The sequence below is a fragment of the Canis lupus genome, chromosome 2 (assembly GCF_048164855.1).
Source record: "Canis lupus baileyi chromosome 2, mCanLup2.hap1, whole genome shotgun sequence".
NCBI lineage: Eukaryota > Metazoa > Chordata > Mammalia > Carnivora > Canidae > Canis > Canis lupus.
In genome coordinates, this window is record NC_132839.1 from 76,721,799 (window position 1) to 76,739,185 (window position 17,387).

General features: G+C 34.8%; 1 long non-coding RNA gene across 8 annotated transcripts in view; it reads left to right on the forward strand.

Moving 5' to 3' along the window:
• LOC140622212 (uncharacterized) overlaps positions 1–17,387 on the forward strand; it is a 72,970-nt gene that overhangs the window by 22,556 nt on the left and 33,027 nt on the right. For 3 of the 8 annotated variants that reach the window (XR_012021962.1, XR_012021953.1, XR_012021956.1), the window contains exons 2-3: positions 261–444; positions 4,213–4,312. This is a non-coding gene — a long non-coding RNA (uncharacterized lncRNA). Of the gene's footprint in view, positions 1–260; positions 445–2,620; positions 2,707–4,212; positions 4,313–8,435; positions 10,070–17,387 lie in introns of those variants that run through there. The other 5 variants (XR_012021968.1, XR_012021971.1, XR_012021951.1 and 2 more) reach the window with 5 other exon arrangements.

The window sequence follows — 17,387 nt, forward strand, 5'->3', positions numbered from 1 at the left end:
TATAATAACCTATTTCCTGTTTGTTTTAAGGATCCAAAATATTCAGGATACAGATTTTTGTGTGGAGCACAGAGCAATAATGCAAACTTTATCTAAATAAGGGTGATTGACTACTAACCGTAGGTGGGAATTGTCATATTTATTAGGGCTATGGCACGGGCATCAGAGATTTTGAGTTTTAGCCCTTTACATACCAATTGTTTCTTTAATCAATATGAACAAATATTTACAGTAGACCCCCCTCCCCACCTTATTTGCAGTTTCACTTTCCATGGTTTCAGTTACTTGTGGTCAACTGTGGTCTGGAAACATATGATTTCCCTTCTGATGAATCCACAGGTCAATAGTAGCCTAACTGTGCATCACAGCGCCTACATCATCACCCACCACCCTTCATCTTATCACATAGGCATTTTATCACCTCATATCATCACAAGAAGAAGGGTGAGTAAAGTACAGTAAGACATTTTGAGAAAGAGAAACCACATTCACCTAACTTTCATTACAGCATTTTGTTATAATTGTTCTATTTTATGTTATTGTTGTTAAACTCTTACTGTGCCTAATTTATAAATTAAACTCTATCACAGGTATGTATGCATAGGTAAAGACCAAGTACCTATAGGGTTTGGTACTATCTGTAGTTTCTGGCATCCACTGGGGGCCTTTTCCCTCATGGACAGGTGGGGATTACTGTAATTGCAAATTCTTTCCTGAGAGGGACTGGAGTCATAACTACACCTTAACTGTGTTAAGGTTGAAGGGATGTTTCTCTGTGTCTATGTGTAAAACCTCAGGTGTTCTCACTCCAATTGTCTCTTAAATGTTAAGTTTCTCTTTTAGCTAAAAATAATCAATGTTGACCTTTCTCATCAGCCCCAATTAATTAAAATGGGGCTTATCTTATTTATTTAAATAAAATAGAACACATAAATTTTACAGCTGCATACCAGAGTTAAAGAATTGGAATTTCTCCTAAGGCTTTTGAAATTATATGGAAAACAAACTTTAACAATTAATATAACTGATATTTCTCTCAAAAAAGGTAATGACTATTTATTTACAATAATTTTTGTAGCTACACTGTAATACACACACACACACACACATAAAATCAATCAAGGAACATTAAAAGAGGTAACTCTTGTAAAGTCAGGTGAATGGCTGAAATGCAGCATCTCTTAATAACTCTAATTAAGGCATTTCTCTGCCACAAAGATTTTCTTTCTTCCACATGTCACTTAGGATTACCACAATGCCTTCCCTCCAGCTACTGTCATTTAAACATATCTATTGACTGACAGACACAGAATGATGCTAATAAAACCCCTCTCATATGAACCCCTCTCCTCAAACACTATTCAGAGACTACAGGACAGAGAATAATCAATCACTCAGGTTAGATTTCTCACCTTTGCAAATCGGGCTACAGCCTTTCTTTCTGTATATATGTACCATCACTCCCTCTCATGATGTTCTAGTCAAGATAAAATTATCTATTTCTATCCCTCTACTTTTAAGAAGAAAGTCAAGTAACTGGCAAAGTTCTTGTCCAACTGCTTTTTTGTCTCTTTACCAATTCTTGTCTCCAGGAGTAACATCACCAGGCATGTGATGCTTAGAATTATTAGTTAAGACTCTACATCGATTTTCCCATTTATTGGGGTGTAGCTTTGGGCTTATGTTAAATTTAACCTTGTGGTAGACTATAAATCTTTCTGCCTGCAACAATGTGACTTTGCCATGTTTTCCCTGTATGTGGAGTATATTTCTCTTATTGTCAAGATTGACCATAAGATTTGTTTTGCCAATAGCATGAGAGTTCAATAGAAGTTTAAGAAAAACAGTGGTTCATGTCTCTCTCTCTTTCTCAGTCTCCCTTTCCCTCCCATCTTCTCTCCCTCCCTCCCTCTCTCTCACTCTCTCCCTCCCATTCTCTCTCTCTCACTTTCCAATTACCATAAGAATGACATGTTCCAAATGGATTCTGAGCTTCAACATTTTTGTTAGGAGAAAATACATAGTGTAGAATTTTAGCAGCCATTGTAAACAGAAAAATGCTTTGTTGTTTATTATTGAAAAACATCAAAATTCAGGTGTTGTCACTGTAATGCTTTTAAATAAACATTGAGACAGCAAAAGTACCTCCCTCTTACATTTTGTAAAGATTAAATGAGAGACTCCAAATGTCACATTCAGGTCAGGGCTTGGCATATACAACCTCCTACATATGAAATCAACTAAAGTTAACAACATTATTAGAATAAAGCTCTTTTTCCTACAATCAGACACTAAGTATTTTGAGTACAAAAGTGGTAAGTGCACCTTAATTTATGTGAGTACATAGAGGAAGAAAGGAACAAATATTTTTGGCAGACTTACTTTATTCCTGGCCAGGCTTTCTACATAGATTAAATGATTTCATTCCCACAACACTGAATAGTAAATGCTATTATAACCCTTAGCAAATAATAAAATTAAGCTACATAAACTTAAGAAAATTTCCTTAAGTCACATATGTAAATAAGTACTGAGCCTAAGATTTGGATATGGCCCCTAAATACATGCTTTTCTCATTGTATAAAACTATCCATGTAGTATCTTATGTGTATTCTTATAGGATTGTGCGGAGCTGATTGAAAGACTTCACAGCTTCCACAGAATCTCATAACTGACCTTGCTATAATGCTGCAGCTTTTAGATCAGGTAAATCCTTGTAGGAAATTTGTTAGCCTGAGAAGACTTAAGATGATAAAAAAGAGCTGACACATCAGAATGTACCTTACTTTGAATTCGTATTATATATTGCATATCTCTAAAATAGATGAGAAGGCCTGGCCCAGGTGAGCTGGTCCCCAACATATTTAGACTAGCCTGTGTTCAGAAATGCTCCCACCTTATATATGTAGATATGGACTCAGAAGGGCCACTGAGCAACCAGTGGTTCTGAGATCACTCTTAACTCACAAATATATGTGTCCATTATTGGACACAATAATGTGTCTCTCTTTCGGGAGAGACCTGAATGCTTATATTCCACTTGAGGATGGAAAGTATCTACTGTGTACACTAATTGCACTGACTTCCCTACATAACTATTAAGTAACTAACATTTAATACATTCACTGGGCTGGAATCTATGTCTGGTTTCAATGTCAGCCTCAATATACTATTGACAATTGTCGACATTGTGGTTGTGAAATTCTCAATAAGTGAATACTGATTAATGCTTAAATTTTGAAATAGGCCTGAAAAGGAATAAAAGATCTTTTTATTCATCATTATTTCCTGTATATTTTGTTTTAAAATGAAGATCCATTTACACCTTTAACCATTCGATTTCCTGCAATATAAAGAATGTGCATATGTATACATATCTGGTTTTTTATACAACTAAGGAGATCATCTTAGGGGTACCTCTTGTATATTCTTAATTTTGAGTACATTTAAATACTTCATATAAGTATACTTTAAAGGGGAAAATACTTGTATTTAAAATTGGTCATTTTTACATTTGAAATCTCAAACTCAGCATACCTCGGTCAGCTAATTTTCCAGGAGGATGTGATAGAGGAGAGGCAGTCAAGTAGTATATGATATAGAAGTGGTCAATAAAAAGATTTCTACAGTTGAAAGAGCGAATGAAGCACCTTACTGATGCAATAAAATGATAGGGAAGAAAATTTCTCTTGTGAGCATTGCTTGTGATAGGTCAGGCATCAAAAATTCATTTGTGCTTTATCAAAACAATTTCCAAAAGTAGGCTCAAGGTCTTGAGAATAATGACCCATGTTTGAATGTCACTCTTGAGTTTTTTTTGGAAATCACCTTAAAACAGTGAAGCTTCTTCACCCTTATTCCAATTTCGTTTTTATTGGAAAACATAACAAGAGCAATAAAAAGAATGCTACAATTTCTTTTATACTCTCTCCACCCTTTGCAACACGGAAAGCAAATTCCCGTTCGTTCAAGGAATCCTAAAGGCTTTATTAGCATTCCTGTGCTCCATTTTAAGGGTGAAAAGTAACCCCCTCTTCACAGAGAATACCATGTGATTTAGTTATTGACAACCTATTTCCCATATGTGAAATGGAGATTCTATTTTCCAGCTGTGATTATTTGGTAGTCTGGAGAAATCTACTCTGCTTTGATTTTCCTTTCTCCATGTTGCTTGCTTCTCTTCTCTCACTGTTTCATTCCTCTTGTCTCTAGCAGGAGACTAGTAGCAGACAAAAGACCTGACCATTATTCCACAAAGTTGACTCATTAAGTTCCTGGCCTGGTGGGACAGGCCACAATCAACTCAGCTAAGGTATGTTGAATTATAACGCTTTCAGAACTATGAAAAGCTCTTTTCCCCCCAGAGATCTTCATTCTCTTGTTAATGACACTTTCAGGCTGAAGTTTCTGATACTACTGATCTTAATTCAGGGGATATGGTGTGTGCTTTTATGTGTGTAGGCGTGTACAAATGTATGGAAGTGCTTATATTTAGAGGTGAAATTTGTAGAGCAAGAAATATTTCACAAGTTTTGTATTATAAAAGGCTGTCTTAAGGAAAAAATTTTCTACTTTTTAAAAATTTATTTAGGCATAGTCTAACATTTAAATATGTGTTAAGAGATTTCTCTAGCAAAGTTTAAAGAAGAGAGATACTGATCTTTAGAAACTCCTTTGGAAACATATGCATTCCCTGTAATTAGAAAGAGGATATCAAGTAACATTTCAAAATGGTGGCAGCTCCCAAAATGTGCATTCTTTATTCAAATTATATGGTAAATTAATATGAATACCTACTCTAAGAAAAAGGCATGATACATATTTTGCAAATAGTGTAGCTATATTGTTTATTTGTGTATAAATATAAGATAGACATGTCTGTTTATCTCTATCTATGATCTTATATTTCTAATTGCATGAGAAAATTCTCCACCTTTTCCTGAGAACCAAACATGTATATTTAGGCACAGAACCATGAAATCTTACACTGAAAGCCAAAATATAAATCACAGATCCACTTGTATCTGTTCTAGTTGAAGCAGGGAATGGAACATTTATTGGAAATCTTCACCCCGATGCCACAGAGGCAGGTCCATCTTAACATATTCATAACATGATTCATTATTCCACCCTTCCTTCCAGACATAAACATCTCTCACTTGATGAATGGCATTATCTTCATCCCTGTCCTCTAAGCGAAAATCCTCAGGCTCATTTTCCATTCCCTCATCTCCCTTTACTGACAGAATCCATCAGTCACCTAGTCTTGTTATTTCGATTTCCTCAAAAACCCTAAAATCATTCTTCTCTTCTCCACACCAAATGAAGCTGTCTTAGATTAGGATCTGTATTAGGATACTAGATAAGATTTGGTAAAAAGGGACCTCCAAATAAATGCAAGGAGGGCTGGTGGTCCAGGGTAGACAAGTTACTTTGCTTCCTGATATCATTCAAGAACCAGATTCCTCTCAACTGTTTCATTTTCACCATGCATGTGATCAGAGTGGGCTTACCCATAGTTTCCAAGTCCTAGCTGGCAGGAGGAGAAAAAGAGAGGTGAGGTAAGGCCAATAAGTATATCCAATTTAAACTTGTAAAAGTTAGTGAATTTGCAAATATCTTTTCACAGGAGCCTTTGGAAGAGGTGAATCTTTCCATTATAATGCAAAATAAGTTCATTCAATAGGTCCTTTGTCTGCATATATCAGTTCAATGACATGGGTTTATTATAATTATTTTAGAATTTCTTTTGTGTGTGTGCACATACTCAGATCCATTCCTTCCCTTCAGTGATAATAAGGTTTGGACGTCTCCTACGTTTTTAACAATTAATTCTGGTAGACAGGGCATGAGCACATTCATACTCAGGAGCAATACTAGATTCAACTCACGGCTCTGCCAATTTACTGGCTGCCTGATGTTAAGCAAGTTACTTAAGCCCTTAATTTGTTCATCAGCCAATTGAGGATAATAATAGTACCTACCTCAAAGGATTTGTATGAGGATTGTTAAAAGATAAAATGAGCCATATTAAATTTTCAAGAGTTTATTTGAGCAAAAATCAATTTGAATCAGGCAGCACACAGGAACCAGAGGATAGACTGCAATACAGAAAGTTTGGAAGCAAAGAAAGGAAATTATTTGATTGGCCATAGCTTACAGTTTATGATTATGATTGGCTGTTTTTGATTGGTTGTCTTCAGTGTTTCGACTTCATAATTTTGAGGCATTTACAGGCTTGGATTTCAATTTGTTTACATACGTTGCCAAAACATTAGAGCTATATCAACCTAATTGTCTCCCTGTTTGATTAATTTGACAGGATTAACTGAATTCAAATAATGTTTGACAAATGATAAACTCACCATAAATGTTAGTTATCTGACAGGAAGACAAGATTCATTTGGAGTTGAATATCCTCAAAACACTTTTGTCACTATTAATACATATACTCTATTATTCTATCTTTTATACCCATGATGATTCAGGACAGTCTCAAATATTTCACTAACTCCTCATACGTAATCATTTCTGGATACTCCCCTCTGCCTCTCCCCACCCGAATGGGAGGAACTTTGATAGAGTGCAATAGGAGGAGGCTATTCCTAGGGAAACTTAAGCAAGATGGTCTTCAGTTAATGGCCAAACTCTAGGCTTCCTGGCAGTCAGGAATCTTTAAGTGGCCCCCTCTAATTTCTAGACAGAATAGGTGGTATACATTTCAGATTTTGGTTACAAGCGACAGAAGCCCAACTCAAAATAACCTAAGGAAAAAAAAATATTTTGGATAATGTAACTGAAAACTCCAGTGGCCTATTTCACTTCTGACATGGTTGATCAGATGCTTAAGTGATGTCAGACACTTGACCTTTTTTAATTTTTGGCTCTGATTTTCCTTCCTGTGCCCTTTGCTCTAAGTAAGTTACATTTTTCCTCAGATGGTGGTAAGAGGGCCACCAGGAACTCTAGGTCTATATCTTGGTGGGCAGGGTCTATTTCCCAGAAGATTTGGCAAAACTGCCAGTCTGTGATTGCATCATCCTTTTCTGGCTTAAATCATTTGTCTATCCTTGAACCACATACTGTGGCAAGCAAGAAAATATTCTAATTGATTAGTTTGGGTTGGGAGCAGGCAAACGCAACAGCTGTGGAGAATGCCAATAATGCCCTGCTTCTCTTCTACAAGACCCCTATCATCTAAGAAAATATATATTCATAAATACTCTCTCCTTAGAGAAGCCTTAGGAGGGACAAGGTCTTGCAGAAAGCCTTACCATGTAAGAACTTCAAATCATCACTAGTCAGCTGATAACTGATAAGCCAAATTTGGTATAGTAGAGCCTATTCTTATGGGTCAATAAATAACTTGGAAAGAATGAGTAGCCAACAATTAGGTGCTGGTTGTTCTATTCACTCTACCCGCCCCCCCCCCCAAATCTTTTTGATATTCACAGAAGAATTTGAGGCTAGAGACATAAAAGCATAAACAGTAGGATTGAGGGTTCTAACTAAAGTGTTGAATTGTCATAAAAATATAAGGACATTCTGAATATATAAAATTATATTTTTGACACAAGAATTTTCAGGATTTCCTGCACATATGCATTCATACTTCAGTTCTATTGGACAAAGTACAAAGGGCAAAAAAGAAAAGTACATCTTACCTTGAGACACATAGGCAAAAATTTTAAATCTAGTACATTTCCCATGTATTGCCAAGCTCAGAACCCCCTTAGGGGAAGAAGTTTGAAAAAATGACATGTTTACTCACTTGCCTATTCTTATGTGTTACCATTGACTATCTTGAGACAGAAAGAGGTGAGATAGATTCCAGTATAAATACTCTATTGAATACATTAATCCTGCCTGAAGAGGGGGAGTATTTTCTTAGGCAGTAAACACAGACCTGTGATAGCTAACATTTTGGGTTTGATTTCCCAATGATTTTTTTGTGTAAAATAAATACATGAATAAATAGGATGAAATATAAAAAGTTGATACTATGTGACAAGTTCTTAACTTTATCTGTACATTGTTTGGCTCCTGTTTTCCACTATACAATCTCTACATTAGAGTCAAGCAATGTCTCATTGGACTGTACACCCATATCATATGTCTTTCCACCCAACCACCATCCCACCCTCCCTGAATATTTCATTCTTTAGTTACCTGAAGGATAAACAGGAATTAGATCATCTATATTAAAATACTATGTGGTGGCAAAAATGTAAATAAATGGTGGAAATAAAAACCCATGGTTTTCTTCATTATATGCAGTAGTCATAAAAAGAAGAATAAAATTGTGTTAATCATAATTGAAAAACCAATTTAGTTTTCAATATATTGCATTGTCAGGATAGTACACTTTTCTTCTTGTTCAACAGATTATGTATAATTAAAATCAGTTTATTGAGAAGTATACTTTCTTCTTACAGGTATCTATGGACAAAAGATCACATGTAGAAAAGCTTCATCAAATGCATTTGCGATGTCTTGAAGAAAGTAATTATTGACTAAAACCAAGGAAACATATAAAAAGCACACAAAATTTCCAAAAATCTATACTATAATCCATTTAAAAGCATATAAACTCATCCCTAGGTTCTTCCTCTGAAATTTAGTTAAAGATTTGGACGTAGCAACTTTTACTTTCATTCTTTTATCAGGTGCAATTGAGTTCACAACTATTTATTTACTCCATCCACACTGAAAAAAAAATCAAAACATCAGTCTCCACACCAAGCATTGAGAAAAATGAATGTACTTTTCCTGCCATAGTTCTTTTTTTTTTCTTTTTTTTTTTTTCTGCCATAGTTCTTGTGGGAGTGAATATCCTGAAATACTACATCAGAGGATGTGCTCCTGTTCATCTAACTTTGACCTTGGAACAGTCGCAGGCATATAAATGTCACCAAACAGGTTCTGAAGGGTCCTAGAATAGCTACCTGTGGTCTGAGAATAGCTATCTGTGGTCTGAGAAGTTCCTGCTAGATTTAGGAATTCAGGGTTTGGGAAGAATCAGCTTATATCACTTGAACTCTAGGATTTTGATCCTTGTGAATGTATTTGCCTGGTGCGAGGTGGGGCAGATACTTTTCACTAGACTAAATATCCTACTACTTTTCCTATTATTTCTATCTTCAGCTTAAATGAATCTAAAGACAACCTAGAAGGACATGAAATATTCAAAGGATAAAACTCATATTATGGTAAATCTGAATGTCCATTTTTAAAACTCATCCTTCCATATTTTTAAAATGCTCCCTATAAATATATAATTTTTGGTTCATTCATTCTTCCAAGAAAATTTCAAGGAGCACCTAACCCCTGTATTTTGTGCCATGGGTTCAATATTACATAGAATTGACATGCCCACATGCTGGGGGATTATACTGAAATAGGACTACTGGAAGCAGCTTTCCAAGAATGTACAAACCACAACTTCGAAATACCACAGAAAAGTGGAAATAAACACAAAGTAATATGGATTAGATTCATAATTTAACACATGACTGGAATTATTATAAAAAGGGGGATCACAGAGGTCAGCCCACAGGTGGATGAAGAAGGTTTAGCAGGATTTAAATATGTTAGGTGGGATGAACTGTTTGGCACCAGAGAATGTTTAATTAAGACATAGGATGTGTTGGGCATTAGCATGAGCCTGGGTAGACTAGTGGCTAAAAGCACCATTGTTGATGTAGGTCAGTAAGTGCCAGCTATTAGTAGCAATAGAAATAGGAGGAGAAAAGAAACACAGTTTAACAATTTTCATAGACATACATTGGAGAGCAAAACAGATCAAAGTGGATTTATATTTCATCCCATAGTTCTATAGTCCTGTTGTCTCCAAAATAGAATGGGAGATGTTTCTCCTCGGCATGTTCAGGATAAGATTACTTGAACTTCCTTACACAAAGATAGAAAGAAATTAATCTTAGAGTACTTGGATGTCTCAATTGGTTAAGCATCTGACTTTAGCTAAGTCATGACCTCAGGGTCCTGGGATCAAGCCCCACATCAGGCCTTTCACTCAGCAGGGAGTCTGCTTGTCCGTTAGCCCCTCTCATCACTCATATTCTCTCTTTCAAAGAAATAAAATCTTTAAAGAAGAGAAAGAAATTAATATTTTTCTGACATTTAATACAAATTGTATTAGCAGAAATTAATACAATAGTATCTGTATATAGATTATAAATAAATGAATAAATATATAATAAGCAAATAATTAAGCAAATTCATAAATGGGTATAATGGAGTGGGTGTTTATGTCTCCTTCACCCCCAAATTCATATGTTGAAATTTTAATCCCCAAGATGACAGTATTTGAAGGTGGGACCTTTGGGAAGTGATAAGGTCATGATGGTGGACCCCTCATGAATGGGATTAGTGCCCTTATAAAAAAGACCCTAAAGAGATCCCAAATCCTTTTGGACATGTGAAGACTCAGTAATAAGATGTCATCTATGAACCAGGAAGCAGGTTTTGCCAGAGACTGCTTGGTCTGCTACCCCCTTGGTCTCAGACTTCCTAGGCTACAGAACTGTGAGAAATAAATTTCTGTTCTTTATAAACTTCTCTTAAACTATGGTATTTTGTAGAAGTCCCAAGTATAAAGTCTCAGGAAGTATTGATATTTAGTTTACTGTTTAAATGATGAAGTGCACAAAGTTTAAAAAAATGAAAATGATTACCTTAATTAATAGCATAATGAATAGCATAGAAGAGTGGGGATAGAATTAAAATCTTATTTGATAATTCCCTAAGTTGAACCTAGGTAGTAGTTATTTGGTTATATACACTATTACATTAGCCTTCTTGTGTGTGTGTGTTTGTGTGTCTGTATGTCTGTGTGTCTGTGTGTAATTATATGGTGGACAGGCAGGGCTGGGCAGGGCTGGACACAATTTTTCCCAATTAATACAAAGATTAATTGCACCTATAGTCTAATATTAGCATTGTCTCAGTAACATAAATTTACTAACATACAAGATGCCTTCTTCCAAGGAAATTAATGAGAATTATCCATAGCACTGATATAGCAATTCATATTTTGAGACAAAAAGTCATTTTTAAAAATTTGAGTATAACTGACACACAATATTATATTAGTTTCAGATGTACAACTTACTGATTTGAAAAATTTATATATTATACTATGTTCACAGTTACTATCTGTCCCATTACATCACTATTACAATTTCATTGGGTGTATTCCCTATGCTCTGCTTTTTATTCTTGTGACCTACTCATTCCATAACTGGAGGCCGGTATCTTCCATTCCCTTTCTCCTATTTTGTCAACTCTCCACTCTCTTGCCCTCTGGCAACCATCAGTTTGTTCTTTGTATTTATAGTTTTGGTCAAAAATTCAATTTTGAGATACTATTCTAAGAATAAAAATAATTATGAGATAAAGAGATCCCTAGATGAGCCCATGACTTCATTCATGTACTATCATTGGTGCTTATATTTTCCCAATGTATCTTACTTCTGAAAGACATTTAAAAGACAGAGCATAATATATAAAGTAATTAAAGCCCATGTAACTACTCTCCAGAATTAGTTCTTGCTAATATTATGTTTTATTTGATTTGTCTTCCTTAAAATAAAAGAATCAAAACATTACAAATAAAGACGGTGTTTCTCATCTCAGTAACATTCCTATTCCCTTTCTCTATCAATCCAGAGTGTCCTCTTCTACCATGAATTTAATATTTGTTTAGATCATATATACCTGTTCATCATCTATGCACACACACACAGAGGAAGTATTGCTTTGTAAAGTTTTTTAAAACCTGCATGTAATTTTATATAGCATACATATCCTGCAACTCGCTTTGTTCATTTAACATATTTTTGACATCTACTAATATGGACACTTAAATAGACCTGTGTCAGAAGTCTAGCTTAAAAAATATTTATATGTATTTTGTTTCTCTGTTGACGGAACTTAGATTATTTACTTTAACCATTAAACATAGTTCCACAGTAAATAAGCTTCTTTACAACTCTGGGTTATAAAGTTATAAGCCTTCTTTATAACTCCAAGTTTTCTCCAGAGAGTTTATAAATACAATTTCTAGGATGAGGGTATAGATACCAGTTCTTCCAAACTTTCCATTGTGTTTGAGTCCATTGCTATTCCCAGTAGCGGTTTTGGGAAATCCAGTTTGTCTGCAGTTTTACCAGGACTTGCTATTAAACTTTTTTTTTTTTTTTTTTTTACCAATATTATCAGTTAAATGATTCCAATTTTATTTTTTCTCAAAGATTTTATTTATTTATTCATAGAGATGCAGAGAGAGAGAGAGAGAGGGGTGCAGAGACACAGGCAGAGGGAGAAGCAGGCTCCACGCAGAGAGCCAGATGCGGGACTCGATCCCGGGTCTCCAGGATCATGCCCTTGGCTGCAGGCGGCACTAAACTGCTGCGCCACCAGGGCTGCCGTGATTCCAAATTTAATTGAATTTTCGATGAAATTGAAACTCCTATTTTTGATTATTAATAGTGTTCACCATCTTCTCTATTCAGTTTTTTGGTTGTATTTTTTTTCTTTTTCGTGAATTATCTGTTCCTTTAGCCTTCCTTTATTGAAATATTGTTTTATTGGATTTAGACCTTTCAGTCTTATATATTTTAGTAAAGTTATTTAATATATACAGTATAACATTATATGTTACATATACTTACTAACATATGATGTATTATATATAAATATGTATGCACAGCAAATAATACCTGCATATGTATACACAAAACAAAAGTGTATATACACATGTGGATATACATGCATATAAATACACAAACTCTCAGGATCACTCTTAATTTTGTTTGTGGCTTAACTTAATATATCCATGTACTGTTCTCTCTTTGTTCTTTCATAAGGCTTAGTTATATCATAGAGTTAGCTTTCATGTATCATGCACTCTGCATCTTGTGAATTGCTCTCTTGGGGTAAGCTGTCATATGAACACTTCCCATGGCTGATTTTATATTAGAACAAGTGTCTTGAGCCTTTTTTTATTACATTCTCACCTTGAGACCACATCTCTTTTATGTGAACATTCCATCAGGCATGACAGATAAGTGCAGGAGCCTTCCAAAGACAGTTTGGGTTAATGTCATATTCTTTTATCATAAACCCTCTTTGTTCCTGTATGTATCAGAAGCACACCCTAGCTAAGTTTCCTTGACCAAGGCAGAACTTGTTAATCTAAAATTAGGTCTAAATGTGCAAGTTTACTATTTGCCATGATACATGAAACTTCAAAATGGACCCCTTTTACATCGTAGGTCATGCCATGATACATGAAACTTCACAATGGACCCCTTAAAGGACCTCTTTCAGTGATATGTGTTGGCTCTTGGAAAAGGAAAAAGAACAACTAATTCAAATCAGAAAATTGCAATTCCATTCAAGTCTTGTAGAAAAAATTCATTCTCCAAAATTAACTGTATTTTTTCTTAAAAAATCACATTTTTCTTTGCATAATTTCAAAGAAAATTCCGGTATCCAGAGTATCATCTTCCAATAAAATAAGAATATCCTTATAGCAAATTTAATTCTAACACAAACAAGAAATCCCAGAAACTAAAATAATTTAAATTTATGGTGGATTGTAAAAGGCTTGTTAGAAGCTTTTGAAATACTCTTCCAAGAGGTGACTAATGCAGTGGACATAAATAGAATAAAGCAGTCCTATTAAGAATTTTAACAGATATAGAATTAGAAATCTAGCTCCCACAGCTGTGTGGATTATTTTTTCCTAAGTAGCACAGCTGAAATTTTAGAAATGGTCTCTAGGTGAGAGGAAGTGTCTATTAATTAATTAATTCATCCAAATATGCTTCCAATCATATCATAGCCAAGCTGGGTTAGAGGTTTAGATCATTAGCTTATCTTTTAGGGGTAGAGCAAAAAAAAAAATTGGCAATGGCCTATGGACTTGTGAATTATACTACTTTCACTGCATACCACAATTTTGATGTTATATTTTCATTTTCATTTCGTTCAAATATTTTTTCATTCCTCTTGAGGTTTCTTATTTGCTGCATGTGTTATTTGGAAGTGTGCTCTTTAATGTCCAACTATTTGGGGGGATTTTCCAGCTATATTTCTGTTATTTATTTCTAGTTTAAGTCTAATATTGTCTAAAAGCATACATTAGTGTAATTGTCTTATAGTCTGAAAGCATATGTTTCCTATTCTTTTAAATTTGTTAAGGTGTTTTCATGGCCCGGAATATGGTCTGTGTTGGTGCATGTCCAGAATTGTATTTTGGAAAATACTGCTAGATTGTTCTCATCATAACAATTTATGTCCTATACCAAGATGACTACTCTGAAACAGCATCTTTGTTTTTCAAGGAGATGTAATCTTTTTTTCCACATATATGATTTCTCTTTCCACAGATATGTGATAAGGACACACTGCCAAGGTATTCCCCCCAAACACCAATAAAACATATTTTAACGTTAAGTTTTCTTCGGTACCCCCCTCTGTTTAAGTTTCCAACAGAGCTGTAACTGCAGTATGAAGTGCCTAAGGCAAAGCCTGTATCCTAGTCTTTATTAGAAAATCAATACCAAAGACCATGAGTAGAGAGGAGTGGAATGAGGGAAGGGAGAAGGAAGAGTCAATGTAAAGATGCGTCATCAGGCTCCTTCTTTGTATTAAGCAGGAGAGTTGGTACAATCAGATTAACCTGGATAAAACTGATTATAGAGTATTTGCTTGCCATAGTGGAGCCTCAGAGAGCTGGATCCCTTGACTTCAGGAGTTTGAGATTGGAGTATGCTTATGCCAGTGGGAAATCCACATTAGTTTCAGCATGAATGTGATAAAGCTTCAGGGCAGATCATTATTAAGTAACATTATCTAGCATGACAGCTAAGGCTTGGATTAGATATTTGACATTTACAACAAATATTTACTACTTTTTACCACATTTGTTATTTTCCATTTTATATCCTTAAAGCACAGCTCTTTATAAATTTAATTTTTTTTTCTTAATATAGGAAACTTTAAAAAATGCAAAAAAAAAATCAACAGAATAATGAATTCTTACATAACTATCACCAAGTTTCAACATTGACACATGGCCAATTGTTTACAAAATTATTGTATCCCTTTCTAAGGAATAAAGAGCCAGAGCCAAAATGTAGCCAGAGGCATAATGGTTTTGATCAGGTTGACATTCAAATCAAGGCCATCAATTCAACAAGCTTATCATGATAGTTAACTATGATAGTTAACTATTTACTTGGTGTCTTATCTTACTTATTCAATCAATCACTGCATCAATCCTAAGGGAAGAATCTGCCTCTATAAGTTGTTTTTTGGAGAAATGCCTTAGTTTAGCTTTTCAGTATATTTGCTAAGTATATAAATGGTGACTAAATGGCTTTGAATAAAATCCAGTTTATAAATCTAAGCTAATGGTGACTCACAAGTAAATAACATTCAACGTCTCTGATAAATTAGTGTTTCACACCCCTAGCATTACTTAATTGAAGAGAATAAAAATCTAAATCTAGATAAGGCAATTTATTATTAAGGATACTCTGAATTTAATATCTGTGTTTTAGACCTGACCTGTGCAGGCTAGTTGTTGAATAATTAAGAAGAATGATATTCACCAGTCCAGACTCCAGGATGCTGGCTTTCACTAACCATCTGCTAATGAAACCCCTGAGAATTCCCACAGAGCAGAGAAAACAAACGTTATACAATTATGCCAAGCATTTCTCACTTCCTTTATAGTAATACACCGTCCAATTAACAACCTGGTGGGCCTAGGGATTCATAAAATTTTGAATAGAACCTTTAGGCTTTCTCAAACCAACTGCTAGAATTAAATATAAAAAGAAACAAGATCATTAGATGAAAAACTTATCTATAAATATTTAATTCCTTGTCTTGGAATAGAACACCAAGTTTTAGTTCATGGCATCAGGTTACAGATTTGGGAGGGACCTTGAAAGGTCATGCAGACCAGACCTCTGCCTCTGGGAAGGACTGTGTCCAGGACACGCTGGCAAATAGCTGGATCTCATTTCCCCAAAATCAATAGGAAGAAACAGGCATCCCATTCTTTAGCAATGTTCAAAAGACTCAGGATACAACAGCATCCAGTAGTCTCACTTATTCACAATTGACTTCAAGTCTCAGAGAAAGTCTTTGTTTCTTCTCCACTCCATGGCATACCAGTACTACTTCCCTAAGATTACCTGTTATGTGCGCTGGGAAGGAATAAACTTCAAAATGAAAGTTTAGCCAAACACAACACATGCTCTATTCATAAACAGTGTAGAGTATTGCCAGGTAGCACGATTTTATAGGCAACATATCCTTGAAATGTTTTTTCTTAAGGCCCTTTCATATTTCGTATAGGTAATTAACTATCTATGATATTAACAAAAGTCAGTTTACTTGATTCAAATCTATTTTGCCTCCATGAAAGCTTGGAGTAGCTAAGGGTAGTATTCCCCATCAGTTCACTAAATTCATTGTCAATTTTACAATGAAGAGGTTGATACGGAAAGAAATATCTTCAGTCATGTGTTTGTATATAGTATACTCTCAGCTAATGTTCAGATGAACAAATGATGAAGGAAGAAATGAATGTACAAAAGATTGGCGAATCAATCTTGAATAACCTGCAAGTTTAGGAACTGAATTGACTTTGCTTGATGATGTGTATTTTTCCATTCTGTTGCTTCTTTATCTTCTACCTGATTTTTTAATACTACAATTGTAATTTGCCATTTTATCTTCTGAATTTCTCTAATGGTATCTCATATATCATTTTGCTAATCTTATGCCTGCACAATGCAAAAACATAAGGCAAAGTGAGCCTCCTTTCTGACCTCCCTGCCTCTGATTGCCTTGCTTACTCAATCTCTGTTCTTCCATTTACACGAATGTCAGTATAATCTCTTCATGAGATTGTAATGTGGGAAATATTAATGAGGACATTTCTTTCAGCATCAGTCCTTTCATTGTAAAACCGAGGATGAATTTGATGAATTGATGGGGAATGTTTAACATAGTCTCAAATAAATTTATTTGGAGGTAATTTAGCACTTTTCTTGTTATTGAAAAGCAATCAGCAAAAATACAAGCTAAAGAATTAGTGAGTTAGAAGTGAATATGATCAGCGATCTTATTAAACAATGTGTAGAAGAGAGAATTGCAAAAATCAGCATATAAGAGGTAAGAATTTTAAAATCTATTATATTTAACACTGGGAAAGAGGGGACTTTATGGAGTGATTAGATATGTCTGAGTGTTACAATAACTCAATCCATTTAGAATACTATATGAGCGTGACAAAAACCAATGAAAAAGAGTTTTTAATAACGTCGAATCTTTGTGAACAAACT